The sequence below is a fragment of the Gossypium arboreum genome, chromosome 8 (assembly GCF_025698485.1).
Source record: "Gossypium arboreum isolate Shixiya-1 chromosome 8, ASM2569848v2, whole genome shotgun sequence".
In the NCBI taxonomy this organism is placed as follows: domain Eukaryota; kingdom Viridiplantae; phylum Streptophyta; class Magnoliopsida; order Malvales; family Malvaceae; genus Gossypium; species Gossypium arboreum.
This window is the reverse complement of record NC_069077.1, coordinates 109748988-109755365: the sequence shown is the minus strand read 5'-3', so window position 1 is coordinate 109755365 and position 6378 is coordinate 109748988. Positions and strand designations below refer to the sequence as shown.

Here is a 6378-nt window from a genome sequence, read left to right as displayed (position 1 = left end):
TGTAAGAAAAGGGTGCGAAGCATACCTTGCGTATGTGCTCGATGACAAGGAGTCAGAAAAGAAACCCAAATCTGTGCCAGTGGTTTGTGAATACCCGGATGTTTTCCCTGAAGAATTGTCGGGTTTACCACATTGCTCGGAAATAGAATTTGGCATCGAATTGGTACCGTACCGCTTCAATTTCGATAGCTCCGTATCGTATGGCACCAACGAATTAAAGGAGTTGAAAGCTCGATTGCAAGAATTGGTGGATAGAGGTTTTGCTCGCCTCGAGTTTCTCGCCTTGGGTGCGCCAGTGTTGTTTGTGAAAAGAAGAATGGAACCATGAGGTCGTGCATCGACTATTGTCGACTTAATAAAGCGATTTATAAAGAACAAATATCCGTTATCACAGTATTAACAATTTGTTCGATCAATCAAGGAGCTTCAGTGTTCTCGAAAATAGATTTGAGATCGGGCTATTATCAATTACGAATTCGAGATTCGGACGTACCCAAGACGCCTTGAGCGAGATATGGTCACTACGAGTTCCTAGTGATGCCGCTTTGGGCTTACTAATGCCCTACGGTATTTATGGATTTAATGAATCGGATCTTCGACCATATTTGGATCGGTTCGTAGTCGTGTTCATTGATGACATCTTGGTCTATTCAAGAAATGAGACCGAACATGCTTGAACACCGAGGTTAGTCTTTGCAAATTTTACTTAATAAGCAATTATATGCTAAGTTCAAGAAGTGTGAGTTACGGTTAAGAGAGGTTAGCTTCTTGGGGCATGTGATATCTCGATCGGGTATTCGAGTCGAATTCAACAAAATTTCAGCCATACTTAACTGGAAGCCTCCGAGAAATATTACCGAGGTTCGGAGCTTTTTGGGCTGGCCGTTATTACCGACGATTTGTAAAGGTTTCTCAACGATAGCCACGCCAATGACGGCTACTCCAAAAGGATGTAAGGTTCGAATGGTCGGAGAAATGTCGAAAAGTTTCGATCAATCGAAAACTTATTTGACTAAAGCCCCACTTCTAGTGCAACCCGAATCGGCAAAGAGTTTGTCATCTATAGTGACGCCTCCCTACTTGGGTTAGGTTGTGTATTGATGCAAGAAGGTCGAGTTGTGGCCTATCGTCGAGGCAATTAAAGCCACATGAGAAAAATTATCCGACCCATGATCTCGAATTGGTCGCCATCATATTCGCTTTAAAGATTTGGCGACATTACTTATTTGGTGAGAAGTGCCATGTGTATTCGGATCACAAAAGTCTCAAATATTTGATGACTCAAAGAGACTTAAATCTGCGACAAAGACGTTGGCTCGAGCTGTTAAAGGATTATGAGCTGGTCATTGACTATCACCCGGGAAAGGCGAATGTGGTTGCGGATGCCTTAAGTCAGAAAATCATTATTCGCTTCTGAGCGATGAATGTGCACTTGTCTGTTCGATCCGACAATGTGTTAGTAGCTGAATTGAAAGCCAAACCATTATTGATACATCAAATTCGTGAAGCTCAGAAAGTCGACGACGAGTTGGCTGCAAAACGGGCTGAGTGTGTTCCGAACAAGGACTCGGAGTTTCAAATCGATGATGACGATTGTTTGAGGTTCAAAAGTCGTCTGTGTGTTCCAAAGAATTTGGAACTTATTTTGATAATTCTGAACGAAGCCCATTGTAGCCGAATGGCAATCCACCCGAGGAGTACGAAGATGTACAATGATTTGAAACGTCGGTTTTGGTGGCATGGTATGAAACGAGACATCTCCGACTTTGTTTCGAGATGTTTAATATGTCAACAAGTGAAAGCGGAACATCAAGTGCCTTCAGGATTACTTCAGCCGATCACGATACCCGAGTGGAAATGGGATCGAGTCACCATGGACTTTGTATCCGGACTGCCATTGTCAGCGAGTAAGAAGGATGCGGTTTGGGTCGTGGTAGATAGATTGACTAAGTTGGCTCACTTTGTCCCCGTGCGTCGGATTTTTCAATGGACAAACTAGCCAATTATCGTTTCTCGATTGTGAGATTGCACGGGTGCCTATTTCCATCGTGTCGGATAGAGATCCGAGATTTACCTTGCGATTTTGGAAAAAGTTGCAAGAAGCTTTGGGTACCAAGTTGCATTTCAAGACCGCCTTTCACCCCAAACCGATGGTCAATCTGGCGGATAATTCAGATACTTGAGGATATGTTGCGATGTTGCATCCTCGAGTTCGATGGTTCATGGGAACGGTATTTGCCGTTGATTGAATTTGCTTACAACAACGACTTTCAATCAAGTATTAAGATGGCACCCTACGAGGCTTTGTACGGTCGTAAATGCCGTACACCATTGTTTTGGACCGAGCTCGAAAAGCAAAATTTTCGGGTGGATTTGATTAGAGATGCTGAATGTAAGTGAAAGTAATCCGTGAAAGTCGAAGATAGCCTCCGACCGTCGGTCGTCGTGCGCGGATCCGGCGTAAAGACATCGAGCATCGTGGGAGATAAAGTGTTTGTCAAGGTTTCACCTTGGAAAAAGATACTCGATTCGATAGTAAGGGCAAGTTGAGCCCGAGGTTCATTGGGCCATATGAGATATCCGAGCGAGTCGGTCCGGGCATATCGTCGATTTTGCCCCGAACTCGAAAAGATTCATGATGTCTTTCATGTTTCGATGCTTGACGCTATAGATCTAATCCATCGCACGTGATTAGTCCATCGAGGTTGAAATTCAAGCCAATATGAGTTATGAGGAAGAACCGATTCGTATCCTGGCACGTGAAGTGAAAGAGTTGCGAAACAAGCGGGTTCCGCTAGTGAAAGTGTTATGGCTCAAACACGGGATAGAAGAAGCTACTTGGGAAACCGAGAACTCTATGAAAGAGCGATACCCAACCCTATTTACGGTAAGATTTTCGGGGACGAAAATTTCTTAAGTGGGGGAGAGTTGTGACAGCCCAAAATTGACCCTAGTCGGAATGTGGTTTCGGTACCACAAAACCGAGGCATAAAAATAATTTAAAATTTATTTTGATGCCTATAATATGTGTGTGCTCATGTGTGACATTTTTGGTGATTGATTTAGTGTTATAAAGGTGAATTTCACTAGAAAGGACTTAGTAGTGAACTTTGAAAGTACGATAGGGAATTGTGTGATGACTAATTAAAGCATGCATGCAAAACAATGGACTTGCATGTCAAATTCCCCTTTTTATAGGTGGTGGCGGCCATGGCAAGGAATTATGGGCAAAGAAAACATGTTATGACATGTTTTGTTAATGCATGATGTATTAAGTGATAAAATAATTAGATGTGGGAAGAGAAATAAAAAAAAATGTGTGTGAGAGTGTAGCATTCCCCCATTGCCGTGTAACTAAGAAAGAAAAACAAAAAAAATTGTTCATCTTTTCCCTCCTTCCTTTGGCCGAAATTCCTAAGAGGAAGAAGAGATTTTGCTTCATTTTCTTTGTTTAGAAGAGATCTAGAAGGAGATTTGGCTAAACTTGCATCAAGATTAAGGTATGTATGAGGTTGTGTTATGAGATTCATGCATGTTTTAGTTGCTAACTTGATGTTCATGTTAGCCATGGTTCAAATCCTTGTTATGCCATGGAAATGGTATTTGGCCAAGGTTGTTATTGGGTTAAAGCCATTGCATGCTAAATGTGAAGCTTGCTAATGATGCATGCAATGATGGATTGACTACTCTTGAAATTTCTTTGTAGCAATCTTAAGTAAGACATTGAGTTTTTTGTTTAACCATGACCGAAGTTGAAAGGGGCATGATTGTGATGTATTCGGCCATGATGCATTCATGAGCATGGTTTATGCTTCTTGCATGTTAGTTAAAATTTGTGTTTTGGATGGTTATGGACACCTTGAAATTCAGCCTTGCACCTATATGTGTATATATGTTTGCACATGATATTTTGATTATGAAGAAAGTGATAAATATGTTTGTTTAAAGAAGAAATTTGTTGAAGAATGTTGTGAAATTTGCATGTACATTCGGCCTAGTACATGTATAGTGTGAAAAACCTTGAAAGTATTTTTGATTTTGTGTATTTATGACCATGTATAATCGGCCACATGAGTAATTTGAGCACTTGATGTTATGTTAAAATTCTTGAGCTTAAATATATGGATGTATGTATATGTGGCCATATAATGGCGTTTTGGTTCAAAGGTTGAATGATAAATTATAATAAAGTGAGATGATATGAGATGCCGAATGTGATTGACTAGTAAACATTATTGATAGAAATATTGAATACTTCTACTTGTATTCGTTAAGCTCAAGAGCAAAAGGAGCTAAATCCGATAAAGGGAAGGAAAAAGTGATCGAATAGCCGTTGAAGCCGTTCGACAACATCCGAGGTAAGTCCTCAAGAAATGACCCTACTCAATTATGTGAAATGAAATATGGATGTGTAATGATTATTGATTTATGTGTGTATGAGTATTTGAATGATACCCGGCTAAGTCCCGGCGATTATGCTAGTGATATGTTTGTGTTTGAGCCTTAGTAACGAAAATGAAACATGGATGTGTAATGATTATTGATGTATGTGTGTGCATGAGCAATTGAATGATATCCGGCTAAGTCCCAAGACATTTATGCTAGTAATTATATCCGGTTAAGACCAAGGCAATTGTGCTAGTGACTACATCCGGCTAAGACCAAGGCATTCGTGCAAGTTGTTAAATCCGGCTAATACCAAGGCATTTGTGCAAGTCGTTCTATCCGGCTAAGACCAAGGCATTCGTGCATGTGGTTATATCCGGTTGTTTTCCGAAGAAGCTTGGGCTGGAGGTGAGCGTTGGTTGCTGTAATAAATTTAATTAGTACGCTCGAAAAGCCCAAAGGATAAGGTATGTTTATATGTGTATTGGAAAAGTCGATATGTTTGAGTAACATTCGCTCAATCGACTAACGAGTTTTCAGCTATTGAATTGGTTGATATCTTGTGAAAGTATATAATGATGAAGTATGAAGTAAGTATGATTATGTGAATGTGTACTAATGAAATGATTCATTTGGCTATGTGAATGTAATGCTTTAGTTAAAGGTGATTTTATTGCTTGAGACTTACTAAGCATAAAAATGCTTACCCCGTTGCTTTGGCTCTCTGTTTTATAGATTTTGCTCGTTAGCGATCGGATTCGGGATCATTAAAGTCGAAGTCATCTACACTATCAAAGCCTCCATTTTGGTATAATTTTGGTTGAACTTTGAAATGGCATGTATAGGACTACCCTATTGTTGAAGGTCATGTACCTTTCGGTTTTGTGTAAACTTGGATAGCCATGCGAAAATGGCTTATATACGTTTTTGGTATGATACTATAATCGTTGTATGTTGATCATTATGGGGTATGGAATTGTTTTGAGAAGATTAGCCATTGGAATGGTTAATCATGATCACACATTGTGCTATGTATGCAAAGAGGGGCAATTGAATCGTGGAAATCATGAAATAGGTAAAGGTTACCTTGAAAACAGATGCTGGCAGCAGCAGTGGTGTGGTTTTGAAAAATCACCAAAATTTTTAGGAATGGTATTAAATAGTGAATAAGTTATGTAAATGAACCTTGATGAGTCTACTTTCATATGGAAGAAACGAAATGGTCATAGGAGTTGCTTGTTAAGAGATATTAAAGTTATCGTGAGACAGGGCCAGAACGGTTTCCGGGTCCCCTGTCGCGACTTTAAAAATTTACTATAAATTATCCAGAAAGAATTAGAAGTCATGCCTTATATGTGCAGATTCCATTTTGAGTCTAGTTTCATTAGAAACAAACGACACCAGTATTAAAGCCCTGTACAGAGAGATATTCAAGTTGTAACGTGCGAAGGGCAGAGCAGTCGATCCCTGTAACATGGGTGAATTTAACTAATAAACTGTACCAATTGGCCTGACCAAAAATTCTAGAAATAAATCCATGGAAGGATATATGAGTCTAAATTCAGGGAAAATTTACAGAATCAGTTTCCGAGTTTTGAAACTCGAGATATGATTTTTAAGGCGACAGTGACGCAGTTTTCCAGCCTGTCTGGAAATGCCAAATTGGTCGGTGCTTTAAGAGGACTTGGCTCGTTAACCCCTCGCGTCCAACACCGGCGATGGTCTCGGGTTCGGGGTGTTACATCGTATGTGCATTGGAATAGTTGCTTCCTTTTGAATATTATTCGCTCAGTCGATTAATGAGCTTCCGGTCCTTGGTTAAGTTGATCCCTTATGTATGAATATAAGGGTTGGAAATGTGAAGTAGGACTGATTTTTGAAAATATGTGTATATGAAATTATCCGTTTAGTTATATGAATGCTATACTTCAGTTGTGTTTAATTTCATTGCTCAAAACTTACTAAGCATTAAATGCTTACTCCGTCCTTTGA

At 39.8% G+C, this 6378-nt stretch overlaps 1 long non-coding RNA gene across 1 annotated transcript; it reads left to right on the top strand.

The window, feature by feature from the left end:
• The first annotated feature begins 4283 nt into the window (after positions 1-4283).
• LOC128296285 (uncharacterized) lies at positions 4284-5405 on the top strand. Its single transcript, XR_008286842.1, has 2 exons — positions 4284-4358; positions 5122-5405. It is a non-coding gene; the product is annotated as an uncharacterized LOC128296285 (long non-coding RNA).
• Positions 5406-6378: the final 973 nt, after the last annotated feature.